The sequence below is a fragment of the Protopterus annectens genome, chromosome 12.part0 (genome assembly GCF_019279795.1).
Source record: "Protopterus annectens isolate FY-2018-M chromosome 12.part0, PAN1.0, whole genome shotgun sequence".
Classification (NCBI taxonomy): domain Eukaryota; kingdom Metazoa; phylum Chordata; order Ceratodontiformes; family Protopteridae; genus Protopterus; species Protopterus annectens.
Window position 1 is genome coordinate 1,123,168,568 of NC_056746.1, and position 15,643 is coordinate 1,123,184,210.

A 15,643-nucleotide genomic window follows, 5' to 3' on the forward strand; every position below is an offset into this window, starting at 1 on the left:
TCCTTTGAGGAGGAGGAATTTTTGTGTTATAACCTATCATCTTGTCCCTATTCCTCCCTACCAACCACCCTGGAGTCATCTGAAGTCTACTCCACCCTTCATGGACCACACCTCCCCTCTGGTAGCACTGAGATTGGTGTCCATCCCTCCCCAAGACAGACATGCCCATCTCTCTCTCTCTGTCAGTACCTCAGACACCCAGGCCACTAATCAAAACCCAGGTCACCTAGACCACAATTAGGACTTTATCCCTCCAAGTCATAGCACTGGCTGGATACCATTTAAAGTTGACAGAAAATGGACTTACAGCCTAGCAGGTAATGTAAGCAAGTGACAAATAAAGAAGAGAAATATGGTATCATTACTTAGATGTAATAAATGTAAAAGAAATATGCGTTTGGTTATACTTAAAGCCTTTAAAAGATAATGCATCTAAAACTATGCCAATTCTAGGTGATGAAATCCAAAAAGAATTAAAAAAAAATAATTAAATTTAGCCATTAATGACCTCTAGAAACAAAATAGGTACCAGAACAAAAATTAAATATGTGAAAAGAGATGAGGTGCCTAGATATACATATATGTTTTACTTTACATTTTGAACTGTTCAGAAGCTATAAAGAAGTAGGAATTTTAAATAGGTTTAAAAATAGTATATCAACTAATGAAATGTCAGTATGAGAAATTTGTAATTAGATTGTAATTCTCAAGGGACTGATATTTCTTCCCTTACTCCTGCACAGAGGGAGAATCTGCCTGTAATTCTACTGCTGTTCCATTTAATTCCTACAGTCAGGTGATGGTTTCCTCCAATCAGAAGGCACATAGAGGGCTTGATGAATTTCTTGCCTGTTTTTCCATTGGGGATTGGTTGAAAGAAAGGGATCAATGGAGAATGGATGCAACTAGTGGAGCTACTAACTCTAGTATGTTGTACCAGCAAAATAAGACCTTTTGTGAACTTGTTTTTAAATATAAAAAGTTACAGCTGGAAAACTGCTATCTTAAAGAGTGTTTGAGACATATAGTCTTCACATCTGGAAATACCCAACCGGTTTGCTTAAAGACTCACCTTTGCATCGTGAGTTATTGTTGCTATTTAACATACCTGTGAGTTATTGAATGTTTTAATTAAGGACAATGACAGGAGGATGTTGAATTTACATGCTGAGATTAGTAGTCTTGATAATAGCATTTGGACGCTCTTATTGTTTGAATTTAAAATTAATGAACACAAGGCTGTGGTTAATAATGTGGATAGGACTATTTTAGAACTTAAGATTAAAAAAGATAAGAAGTTTGATAAAATTGATAAAATAGAAGCAAGTATTAACAATGACATATTTAAATGTAAAAATAAAGATTTTTATAACATTTTTAAAATTGTTTACAATGGTTTAATAGATTTAAAAGTTAGAAAACAACACAAATTAAGGAGGGGCAAGGGGGATTATGATGCTGGGAAGCATACCCCGACCCCCCAGAGGGACATCAGGCCCGGTATTTTGATTGGCCATCTATTGAAACTAATGAGGGCTATAATGAGAATATTGAAGCTGAAGAATATTTAAACAGGGATGTCCCTTTAGATCTCCCACCATTGAGAAGGTCCGAAAGGATCAGGAATCAGAGAGAGATGAGACCTGGTGGCTATGATTATGGGCAGAAGAACTTCCATGAATGGTGGAGGGGGAGAAGGGGATCCTATTGCAGACAGAAGAACCCTCTGAAGTTGTGGTGTTGACTATTAAAATGTTGATGCTGACTTTACAATATATAACTATAGTCAGATCAACATGGACACCGACTGGGACAATTTATTCTCTAGGGGCTTGAATTTTGTCCCTGGCAGAAATGCCAATTTAGTTGACACTATTTTGAATTTAAAATTGTTTAGCAGGAAACTGAATTTGGCTTTGTTTTTTGGTAATAACAATCGTATGGAGACTTTGGGTATGCCACATAGACCTAGTACTTTTATTCCACCTACCCACCCGTTGGTTTCTTTATATGAAGCTATGTGTGATAATGAGATCAGACAACTACTTAGGTGTAACAAGATGGGGGCCCTTAATAATTTGGACCAAGTTGAATGGGGATTCTTACAGGATGTAATATATAACCAGAATTATCAGGTTAATGAAACCAGATAAGGGTGGAGGGCTTTTCATAATGAATGTCTCTGATTATAATAGCAAAATGTTTGATTTACTGTATAGTGAAACCTATGTAGAAGCTTCCTTCAATAAAATGAAAATTGCTTACAGGAACATTGACCTTACAATGGAGGAACTATTGTTAAATGGTCAAATTAATTTAGAAACTCATGATTTCTTAGCGTTAAAGTGCCCTAGGACACCAACTATCTTTAGGATTCCAAAGACACATAAATCTATTACCAACCCACCCCTTCACCCAATTGTGGATGCTAAGGCATCTAAAAACTTTTTGCCTAGCTAGGTATATTGACACCAAAGTTAAGGGTATTTTGGATAAAAGACAGCGAGTCATCAAGGACTCATGGGATTTCCTTAGTAAAATTAAACCTGAAATGTATGATGATGGGTTGATTATGGTCACCATGGATATCAGGGACATGTTTTCCGTGATGCCACATGAAGAAGGGATGGAGTGGTTTTATGAATATTTATGTAACAACTCAGATATGGGGCACGGTACAATACTGACTCTAAGAACTTGCATGGAACTAGTTCTAGAGAATAATTTCCTTAGTTTTGAAGGTCACATTTTTAGGCAAAGACAAGAGGTGGCCATGGGAGCATGTTATGTGCCAGCATTTGCCAATATAGTGCAGGCCCACTGGGAGGACAAATTTATTATGAATTCCAACTTTAGAGAATCCTGGCCCCTATATGGCCGCTACCTGGATGGTATAGTCCTTCTGTGGAAAGGTGGTGAGGAAAGTTTAGAGGAGTTTGTGACATACATTAATACCACTACTGATTTTTTAAAATTCACAGTGAGTAAGGATGACAATAAACTTAACTTTTTGGATGTGACTATTCTAAAAGACTATAGGAGAAAGGTGTTCATCTCACAATTATATAGGAAACCCACCTATTCAAACACACTATTGCACTTTGGAAGCTGGCATCCTGAACACCAGAAAAAGGCATTGTTCAAGGGGCAATATGTCAGGGTTGCCAGAATGACCTCTGAGGATAATGATTTTCACAGGGAATGTGAGACATTGAAAGGGAGGATCTATATTAAAATACCAAAACCTCACTTACGCGAATACCGAAATGCCGACACATAGATAGCATACCGCGAAAACAACAACCTTCCTAAAGAGCAAAATTCGAAATATCGAATTGCCATAGTTGGCCAACCCCACCGCCCGCTATGTACTACCTATCCAAACAAAATAAATAATCCACACTTCCCCATATCTACACTTCACCCATATATCCCATATCCTAATCAAACATTCACTACACACAAATGTATCTAACTATAAACAAACAACACCCAACTACAGGAAAAGTATAATTTACATATACATTCAGCTACAAAACTATATTACTATACATACACTTAACATAACCCTACTTCTAACCCTAAAGTAATGGTTGCATGTATTATTATGTATGCACTTACCTTAACCCGCACCCTAACTCTAAGGTCCGTAACTATTGCACATTTACATTAGGGAGCTATACTGGATAAAGGCCAACTATGACAATTTGATATTTCCAATTTCGTGCTTCAGGACATTTGGTGTTTTCGCGGTTCGCTATTTATGGGTCGGCGTTTAGGTATTCGCATAAGTGAGGTTTCGCTATTTTAATATAGACTCGAACGGGATGTTAACAAGAAAAGGGTATCCCCTGGAATTTGTTAACACAATAGAAAATGAGGTTAAACTGAAAAGGCAAACAGATACATTAGTCAAACTTTTATCTAACGTGTTTGAGACAGTTTTAAGCCCTAGTGATGATAAACAGGATAAGTTTTCAAGGGCCTTTTATGCTTAATTTCTATGATGTTAGAAACATCATAGAGAAATTTTGGATTATCTTTATCTTGGATGGTGAGGTAAACAGGATTATAGGAGATAAACCAGTAGTAGTGTAGAAGAAAAACACATGTTTTAAGAGTTTGTTAGAAAGAAGTAGGAAGGCATATAGAGATGGTGGTTGCTTTAAATGTGCTAGGTGCACAGAATGTCTCCTTATTCTGGATAGGGACAGAATTTTCATTAAGAACTTTGAGGTTATATACACCAAGAGGAAATACTACTGTTTTTCAAAAGGAGTGGTTTACATTGCAAGGTGTGACTCCTGTGACGGATTTTATTTGGGAAAAACTAAAAGGGCACTTAAACAAGGGGTATACGAACACCTATATGATATTAAACAGAAAAATAATAGGAATGCTTTGCATAATCATGTTGAGATGTTTCCCACACACAAATTCAAGTTCTTTGCTATTGGCCATGTTGACTTAGGGTCCCGGGGTGGTCCAGTGGAAGACTACTTAAAATTTTTTAAATTAAAGTGGCAAATCAAACTTAATGCTAGCGTAAGGCCTAGCCTTAATGAGAGGGTCAGTATTATGACATTATTAAAACTTAAATCAATGTATTTTATGTGATTTTTATGGTTATTGTGATGTCAGTCATTTTATGCATAATAAGTGTTTAAGTGCAATTTTATTAACATAGTTTCTTCAATGGTTCATTTTTACAAGATGTGATGTAATTAATTCAGTGCTGGAGGGAGGTATTTAAACTTAGTGCTTTATGTATTCACTATTCTGATGAAGTCAGAGTTCCTGATGAAAGTGCTTAATCATTAATAAATAACTGTGTGGATGTATATGTATCCATGGTTTTCGTTTGGTTACCTGCCTCATTTTTGTACTTCTTGGTTTGTGCTTTGGTTTGGAATACAGAGGGAGAATCTGCCTGGTAATTCTACCGCTGGTCCATTTAATTCCTACAGTCAGGCGATGGTTTCCTCCAATCAGAAGGCACATAGGGGGCTTAATGATTTTCTTGACTGTTTTTCCATTGGGGATTGGTTGAAAGAAACAGATCAATGGAGAACAGATGCAACTAGTGGAGCTACTAACTCTAGCACATTGTACCAGCAAATTAAGACCTTTTGTGAACTTGTTTTTAAATCTAAAATGTTACAGCTGGAAAACTGCTATTTTAAAGAGTGTTTGAGATATAGTCTTCACATCTGGAAATACCCAACCGGTTTGCTTAAAGACTCACCTTTGCATCGTGAGTTATTGTTGCTATTTAACATACACCTGTGAGTTATTGAATGTTTTAATTAAGGACAATGACAGGAGGATATTGAATTTATATGCTGAAATTGGTAGTCTTGATAATAGCATTCAGATGGTATTATTGTTTGAATGTAAAATTAATGAATACAAGGCTGTGGTTAATAATGTGGCTAGGACTATTTTAGAACTTAAGATTAAAAAAAAGAATTTATTAAGGGATAAAAGGGACTGTGATAATGGGCAGGCATATTCTGCCCCCTCCCCCGATTGGTCAACAGCGACAGTGGCAACAAGATGACAATTATGATGGGCATGTGAACAATGATGGCAATAGTGAACACCTTGAACCTGACCCTTTAGTGGCTCCCCCCTCTGAGGGAGATCCAAGAGATTAATGAATCAGAGGGAGTGAGCATTGGGGGACACAAGTCATACTATGTACCCCCGCAGAGGGGAAGAGGCAGGGGGAGGGGAGAGGGAGAATGAGGTTCAACCAGAATTAGAATAGCTTGAACATACTAATGGGGGGGTGTACAATTACTTCTAACTCTAAGGGGGACTTCAAGATCTATAATTTGAGTCATGCTAATGTGACTACTGAATGAGCAGATCTTTTTGAAAAGGGTTTGAACTTTGTTCAGGCCCACAAAGCTAATATTGAGGAAACTATTATTCAGTTAAAACTCTTTGGTAGGAAATATTTTTTTTATTTAAGAGTAATTCTGAGTTGTACATGGCTCAAACTTGCCTGAATTTAAAAAGACCAAGTATATTTAATTCTCCTACTTACACCATTGTCCGTTGGTATGAAAAACTATGTGAACTTGATGTAAGAACATTGCTTAATAAGGATTCTGGTGGATAGGGGGACCTGAATTTATCCCTTAGTGAGACTCAGTTGTTTGCCAACATTACGATGGATAAGGCAAGTAGAGTGATGATGCCTGAAAGGGTGGGGGCATTGTTGTAATGGACTCTGAAGATTACATCAACAAGGTGTTTTCTATTTTCTATACTAACACCTATTTTGAAGTTTCAAGAAATGAGATTAGCATCGCCTATCATAACATCAATTAACATTGGATAAACTGTTGTTTAATGGTCAAATTTCTGTTGATGAGTATGAGTTCCTTAAGGTACCCCACCCTCATATTCCTAACATCTTTGGAATTGCAAAAATACATAAAAGTGTGGGAAATCCTTCCTATGCCCCATTGTGGATGCTAAAGCATCCAAAACATTTTCTATTGCCAGATTTGTGGATCACAAGGTGAAGGGTGCTTTGAATAAATGTCCCCATTTATATCAAGATTCCTGGGACATTTTATCCAAGGTATCTAATGAGATCTATGATGACCATTTAATTATGGTTACAATTGATATGTGTGACTTATTTTCTGTGATTTCCCCATCAACAGGGCCTGAAATAGTTCTAAGATTTTTTGTGTATGAATTCAGGATCAGACAACTCAAGTGTACTTACCATCAGGACACTTAGAGAACAACTTTTTGATCTTTGAAAATCAAATCTTTAAGCAGGTCAGGAGTGTAGCTATAGGGGCTGTTTGCTCTCCCATATTTGCTAACATTGTGCTAGCTCAATGGGAGGACATGTTTGTCCTTAGATCCCAATATTGTGATTGTTGGGCTTTATATGGGCATTACCCTGATTATATTGCACTATTTTGGAAGACAGTCCAGAAATGCTGACTGATTTTTATCAATTACTTGAATTCAACTACACAATTTTTAAGATTTACTATGACCATTAATAGTGATAGAGTTAACTATCTGGATGTTAATATTTGTAATAACTATGCTGCTAAAACATTTCAGTCATCCCTTTATAAGAAGCCAACCTATTTGAATTTGTTTTACATTAAGCTAGTTGGCATTCAGTCCATCAGAAAAAAATCCTTAGTCAAAGGACAATATGTGAGGTTGGCTAGGATGATGTCAGAAGAAAGAATGTTTGAGGATGAATGTTTGAAACTTTTACAGATGTTTACACAGAGTGGTTATCCTGAGCCTTTTGTGCAGGATATAATGAACGAGGTCAAAGTAAAAAGGCAGACTGTTTTTTTTTACACCTTTATTAGGTAAGAGGTCTGGCAAACATGGTTTGGTCCTTCAATGCACAGACAGAGGGTTTCAAAGAGATCTGATTCTCCCATTTAACTTACATTTTTTGACATAAAGAATATTGTACAGAGGAAATGGAACATTTTTAACTGGATCAGAAACACTTGGCTATAGTGGGAGAAAAAAACGTGAGTTGCATATAGTAAAGATGTGAGCATTAAAATGTTGCTTGAGAGGACACGCACCAAGTTGTAGAAGGAGGTATGAAAAAAATGTGGGCACTTCACTCAATGTAAATATATTTTGGATTGTAATTATATTCATGTTAAGGGTTTGGGTGTGATCAAGCCTATGCATAAATATTACTGTTTCATGAAAGGTGTTGTTTATATTGCAGTATGCCAAATATGTGAAAGCTTTTTATGTGGGTAAAACAAAGACTGCACTAAGGAATAGAATTTATCAACATTTAGACGAAGGTTGAAACTAATGTGCTGTGCAAACATATAAAAAATTTTCCAGAACACTTTTTTAAATTTTTTGCAGTTGATTATGTAGATTTAGGATCTGGGGGGGGGTCATACTGATGATTATTTGGAATACAAAGAGCTTAAGTGGCAACTTAGAATTAATGCTTTTGAACCCCCCCAGACTAAATGATCAGGTGTTCTTAAGTTTAATGCTGAGGCTGAAAGCTGCCTATTTTATGTGGATATGTCAACATTTTATGTGAATATGTCACAATATTGTAAATGCTTTTTAATGATAAGGACAGTGTTTATTAAACTGTATGCAATTTATGTTTTCTATTTTTTATTTTTTATTTCTTAATTTGTATGTTGACTAATTGATTGATTGTTAATTAGTGGTGATGTATTTGTATATAAGAATGGATTGTCACTTGGTTTGGTATTCGGAGAACTGAGGAAGTCCTTTGTACCAGTATGAAAGACAAAACATCTAAAAAAATACAAGAGAACAATAAATCTTGAAAATCATTGATTTCTTATATATATATATATATATATATATATATATAATATAATATATATATATATATATATATATATATATAAAGTAAAGACCAAATCTGCCCCATGGCTGACCACCAACACAAAAAAACTCATGCATGCCAGAAACAAAGCATGGACAACTTGGAGATGTAATAAACTAAACCCTGACTTAGTTAAATTCCGCCAGCTTCGTAATTTAGCAAAAAAATCAATAATCTCTGACAAGAAAAACTTCTACTGTAACCTCCAGGAAACTCATATTAAAAACCCTAAACAGTTCTGGTCATCAGTAAATAGACTTCTTTCCCCAGGAACTGCTAAAACTCCTTCCCCTCTAAATGCTGACCCAGAATCCCCTCTCCAGACTGCCAATGCTTTCAACTCTTTTTTCTCTGAAACTATTCAAACCCTAGCCAAACAAATGAACACTAACAACTCTCATATACCACCTAACATAACTACCTCTTCCCTCAATTTCTCTCTAAAACCTATATCTACCTCATTCATCTTCAAACTCATTCACAAACTGAAACCCTGCACCCCTTCTGCTGACAAGCTCCCTTCTCTTTTCCTTCAGAAAGCTGCTAAAGAAATTGCTTATCCTATATCCTTACTCATCAACAGAACTATCCAAGAAGGAACCATCCCTGACATATGGAAAGTCTCCTATATTATACCACTTCATAAAGGTGGAAACTCCCTTGACTTTTCCAACTTTAGACCAATTGCCCTTCTTTCACCCCTTGCAAAAATAATGGAAAAATGTATTCACCAGCAACTGGTACACCACCTCTCTCTCCACAACATAATAGCAAACTGCCAGCATGGGTTCAGACCCCATCATAGTACCATCACTGCCCTTCTCTCCTTTGTAGATACTATCAACAAAAATCGAAACAACCATTCTCTCTCCTCCGCTCTTTTCATTGATCTCTCAAAAGCTTTCGACATGGTTAACCACTCTCTCTTAATCAATATTCTTGAATCTCTTCCTTGTGATAAACTAGCCACTAATTGGTTTAAATCTTACCTTAACAACAGACAACAAGCAGTAATTTGGGAAAACCATATCTCATCTCTCTTGCCCATTTCCATCGGAGTTCCCCAGGGCTCCATTCTAGGTCAACTTCTGTTCTCCCTCTTTATAGACAATCTTCAGACTGCTATACCACAAGCTACCTGCATACAATATGCAGATGATTCGCACCTTCTTCTACTGAACTGACCTCCTTGACGCAAAATACCTTTAACAAAGTAGAAACTTGGTTTTCTAAACGGTTTCTCCTACTAAATGCAAAAAAAACTAAACTCCTCCTCTTCTCCCCCACCTCTCGGTCCCTCCCTTTAAACTTTACCATTTCTTCTAATAATGGCACTATCATCTCACCTGATCCAACTACTAAACTTCTAGGAATAACCATTGACAATCATCTTTCCTTCGATCAGCACATTAACAACACCATCAAGGTTGTTAACAAAAAAATTGGATCCCTATATCGTATTAAACCTTTTCTAACCCCAGCAACAAGAACCAAATGTGCTCAAACCCATCTCCTATCTACTCTCCTATATGCTTCCCCCATTTATACCAACCTCAAGAAAAACAGTCTTAACAAACTTGAAACTTGCTATAATAACATAGCACGTTTCGCCACTAGTAACCCCTTTAAGACCCACCACTGTATAAATCTAAAGCAACTTGGCTGGCTCGAATTTCAAAACTACCTAAAAATTCCTCAGCTCACTATAGCCCACAACATATTACACCTACCTGACAACACCCCTATACTCTCTCAACTCCTAATCCCGTATAATAATCTAAACTCGCTTCACTCCTCTAGTAAACTCATGACTAAATCAATAAAGGCAAACAACACAGCAGGTTGTTCTCTTTTCACTAACACTATAGGTAAAAGCTGGAATCTCTTACCTTGTGACATAACTTTGACTACATCCCTACCTCAATTCAAACAGAAAATTAAACTGTACTACCTAAATCATTGGCTTTGTTCCTGCAGTACACCAGGCTAACCTTTTTCTTTCTTATACTTTATCTCTCCCTCACTCTTCCCATTACTACCTGTCTTATTTCTTCTCCTTTTACAGTACTAATCGACCTAGGTACATTCTACATAAAATTGCTAATATGGTATTAACTGCTCATCGAAATGTGCTTCTCCTTGAATCTATCTTGCATTCTGTGTGCTGTTATGATTTTCTAATTTGTTACTTCTAAACACTTGTGATTTTTTGTAATGTACTTAGTATTTAGTGGAGCTTTTCTCCTCGGGCCTCTGCTGAAAATGGACATGTATCCAGCCAGACTAGCCCGGTCAACAAATGTAAAATAAAATAAATAAATAAAATAAAATATATATATTCACTTATTTCTTAATGTTAGAAAAATATGTATTAACATATGTGTGCAATACATATTCTAATAAGGGAAGATTTAATACATTTTTATTCTATATGCAGCATTAGTTTTATTTGAGACTGCAAATGTGCTTTTCTGAAATTATGCTTTCTGACACTGCAAGATGCACTCTGACCTAGTTTGCTAGCACAGCAAAATACATGTTTATGCCTTGGAAATGTACTGGAAAGCAGGTAATTTTCTGCTAGGTCAGGAAATTAAAAAGGAATAATAAGTGGCTCTGTAGCTCAGGGGTTAGAGCACTGGTCTAGTAAACCAGGGGTCATGAGTTCAAATCTCATCAGAGCCTGTGTTTCCTTTCTTCTAAAATTGGGGTTGAGAGGGTGGCCTAGTGGTTAAGGTGTTTGCCTTACAAAGACAAGGTGCAGGGTTTGAGACTCACAAGGGATAATTAGCTAGGCTTACAATGGCTCGCAAAGGCAGTTAGCCTAGTACTAACCTATAAATGGTTAACTCAGCTTAAATAATTTCTGTAGATCCATTCATTATAGACAATAAGCTTTGTTCGAGTTGATGAAAAAGTGCACAAGCTGCAAGATAGTTAGATATAAAGAACAATAAACTGCTTCAGAAATCTGTACTTGCATTGTGCTTAAATTAGCCATAGTACCTAGACTTGTAACATCACATAGCAAGAAAGTTATAATTGACCGGTGGTCATCAAGGCCATCCTGTTTACTGAAAAAACTTTTTTAAAACTTTGAAGAGTCAGCTAGAGGTATGAGAAATATCTATAAAATAACAGAATTGTGAACTGGTGATCTGCTACGTCAGTTGTAGTGGGCAATGTCTTGAAAGAAAGGTATAATAACTGTGACACTTCCTGATTTAGCCAGACAAACTCTGTAACTGCATTTTTTGTCTCCTTGCGCAAGAATAAAGTTACCTGAACTGAACCTTATTCTTTTGGTCTTTTTAAAGTATTTTTCTCTAACATTTTTTGGTCCTTCGGGAGCCGGAAACCCTCGTTTAGCCTGGGATCAGATGGGCCAGGCGGCATGAAACTGCGCAGGGAAGATACCACACTGGATCTTCTTCATTGAAAGACCTCCGACTGAATTGTCGTGCAAAAGAGGCCAGCCACTTTTCTGATCTACGACTGAAGGTGGGTTCCATTTGAACAGTGAGTGACCAATCGCTGAGGCTCAGGTAAGGTGAATCTACTTTTTTCTGTTTTAGATCAGGGACTTGATTGTATTTGTTCTGTAATAATTTTTTAAATTCAGAGACAGAAATATTGCTATCTTATCATAGATCAGAGAAACAGAATAAGTAGGCAGGTAGTCTGAAGAGACTGTAAACACTTGGTGGTACCGCATTAAAAACAAAAGGGTTATGTAACATTTAAAAAAGATTAGAACAAAATGGGTAATACGTGCACATAAACAAAAAGACCCCAAAGCCCACCGTTAACCGAAGACGCAAAATATATGCAATCACAGCGCGCCGACAACATTAAATATTATACTAAATGGGTTAATAAATATGAATTTGATGGGAAACTAGAAAGATCCTCACTTATCAAACTTATTAGACAGTTAAAAACTGATTCTAAACGTCGGGTTAAAAAACAGCGTAAACTAGGAGTTTCTCAGGTACACAGGTGGATTGAGGAAGCAAACTGAAGAGAACAAAAGAATAAAAATTCAAAAGCAATGTTTCTAGACAAAGAGGATAATAACTTAGTTATAGCATCGGCCCCTCCACCCACTCCAGTTTCGGTTCCCTTACCAGTTCCCTTACCAGAATATGAAGCAAAAGAACAAACTGGCCCACCTCCGCGATATCCAGTTGTTCCTATAAAACCACTACCGTTTGTTAGAGATCCTATCGAGACTAGGTCTCGAACACGTAATTTAAAAGGGGATATTGAATTATATCAAATGAATTGAAATTCACGGGCTATGAGTGAAGAAGAGATATGCCCACTCATAGAAGTACCAAATCCTCAGGCAGGACAAGAAAGGCAGAACCCAACTCTCTTAGTATACAAACCGTGGACACTGGAAGATGTCCAGAAAGCCACAGAGGGGAATCCCCCATCCAAAAGTTAATTTTAGAAAGTTCTTAGAAGACTTACAGGGCATGAGATTAAGTTATCACTTAAATGGAGAGGAAGTAGAAAAAGTAGTCAGACAAATAGTAGGTCCAGATTGACACATGATCAGTGGCAACTGGAATCCCCATGATGCTGCACTTAGACCCCTCCCACATAGCAGCACAGAACTAGACAACAGAGTGAAAGGCCTGACAGACCGAATTTCTGAGAAATGGAAGCCTAGGGCAGACTGGACTTGCATTAATCAATGCATCCAACATGAAAGTGAAACTGTTGATAGATATTTTTCTAGATTATTGAAATGCTTTAACAATCACTGTGGAATGCAAGTGCCTGAAGATCAGACACAAGATTCGCCATACGAGCAGCAGTTAAAGAATGCATTTTTGAAAGGCAGTATTGCACCCATAAGTAGTTTTATTACTAAACACATGGTAGAACATTGTACAAGCAGATTATAATCACTGCTTGAATATGCTAGACATGCCGAGAGGCATTTTAACAACAAAATGAAAAAGAAAGCCCAAGTGTTTGCTGTGGAAGATGGAGAAGTTTATTTAGTACAGTCTGGACAAAAGGGCAAAAAGAATGCCCAGGGAAATAAACAATCTGATCAGCGATCAGAGGACTTTGAAGGGAGAAAGAAAAGAGGTGAGTGCTTCAAATGTGGGAAAAAGGGACACATGGCAAGGGATTGCAGGAAAAATAAGAAGGCAGCAGTGGAAGACAAAAATGATGAGGGTGAGGACTGACTATATGAAAGTCAGGAATCATTAGACAGGAATAATAGAGAAAGGACAAATGAGAATGTGATAGAAGGAGCAGAGAATGTGATAATAGAGGAAGTGCAGGAAGCTACCAATAGTGAAGAAAATGAAATATTAGACCTAGCCTTACTGAGCTTAGAGCTCTATTTGGCTGACACAAAACCAGAAGTGACACTCCTGGTAGAAGGGAGGGAAGTCAAATTCTTGTGTTATTCAGGGGCATCACGAACCCTGGTACACCCCTCCAAACTACCAGAAAATTCAGAATCACATGACTTTGTACTTGTAAAAGCAGCTAATGGATAGCTGTATCGGGAGCCTCTCTCCCATAACATTACAATAACAGATCCTGTTTCAGGATTAACCCAGAAAAGCAAAATTGTTGTTTCTGCGAAATGCCCAGTAAACCTTTTGGGTAGAGATCTTATGCAATTATTAGGCATAGCAGTAGTTCCAACCATGCAGGGTATGGAAGCACAGCGACAGACCAATACTTTTGCAGTGCAAACGGAATGTGAGACATTTTACTGGTACAGCCAGGACTTAGTTACAACTGGCCCTGGAGCAGTAACTGAAGAGTTAATTAATGTAGCTATCAGTAAGTTCCCCTCCCTTTGCATTGACATACAACACCTGTTGCACTGTACTCTGTATTATTGTAATACACCAGGACCTGACAAAGAATACGAACAAGAACTGTTTAAAAATCATGCAAACAGATTAGTACTGTGTAATTTGTACTGGGACACGAAAGGGAACAGTGTAGTTAGCTGTTTATTACCCCAGGAGATCTTTTCACTTTACAAATTAAATCTAATACTGCATGTTAGTTTAACTAAAGAGGAAAATTTAAAATGGATAGACCTAGGAGAAAAAGTTACAAAATGGGAAAATCAGACAGAATCAGAACTGTCAGAACAGGGAATATAAAGACAGAAACTGAACTGGATAACACAAACACATCCATCTGTACACTTGCAGTCCAGCAAAGACAACTGAGAAGCCCTCTTATTAGAAGCGGAAGAAAAAGCTTTGTTAGACATACCAGAAACTCTCTGGTCAACAGGAAAATCAGACATAGGACTAATTCGCACAGCAGGACCAGTTACTATCATGCCAAAATCAGCATTCAGACCACAAAAGAGACAGTACCCCTTGAGAAAAGATGCAGAGGCAGGTATTAAACCTATCATAGCAGCTTTACTTAAGAAGGGAATACTGGTGGATTCCCCCGATTCACCATGTAACACACCCTTATTCCCAGTTAGAAAAGCAAACAGAGAATAGTGTATGGTCCAAGATTTACAAGCTGTAAATGATGCAGTAATACCAAGAGCACCTACGATGCCAGATCCACATACCTTGTCGAATGATTTAAAACCTCAACAGAAGTACTTTTCTGTGGTAGATATCAGCAATATGTTCTTTTCGACACCGATACACCCTGACAGCCAGTATTGGTTTGCATTTACATTTCAGGGGAAGCGGTATACATATACGTGACTACCACAGGGTTATAGTGAAAGTCCAACAATATTCTCACAAGAAATGGCAAGTAATCTAGCGGGATTTATTCCACCGAAAGGTAGTCAAATTTTACTTTATGTTGATGACATCCTGCTGGCTGCCCCTACCCAGCAAGATTGTAAGGAAGATACTATAGCATTATTAAAATTCTTAGCAGTAGAAGGACACAAAGTAAGCAAAAATAAATTGCAACTTTGGAGAAAACAAGTGAAATACCTTGGATATGTAATATCCAAAGATGGCAGAACACTAGATGAGGACAGAAAAGTAGCGATTTTACAAGCACCAAAACCCACAACCAAGAAGGAAATGATGTCCTTCCTGGTAATTTCTGTCGGAGCTGGATCCCAAACTATGCTTTGGAATCTGCACCTTTAACCGACCTGATTTTTAAGAAGCCTGTGGCAGCACAAGATTTAATACAATGGACACCAGAAGCAGAATTAACTTTCTGCAAGCTAAAACAATTAATAGCATCATCATTAGTTTTAGGATT

At 37.2% G+C, this 15,643-nt stretch overlaps 1 non-coding gene across 1 annotated transcript; it reads left to right on the plus strand.

The window, feature by feature from the left end:
- The first annotated feature begins 11,010 nt into the window (after positions 1-11,010).
- TRNAT-AGU lies at positions 11,011-11,083 on the plus strand. The gene has a single exon. It is a non-coding gene; the product is annotated as a tRNA-Thr (tRNA).
- Positions 11,084-15,643: the final 4,560 nt, after the last annotated feature.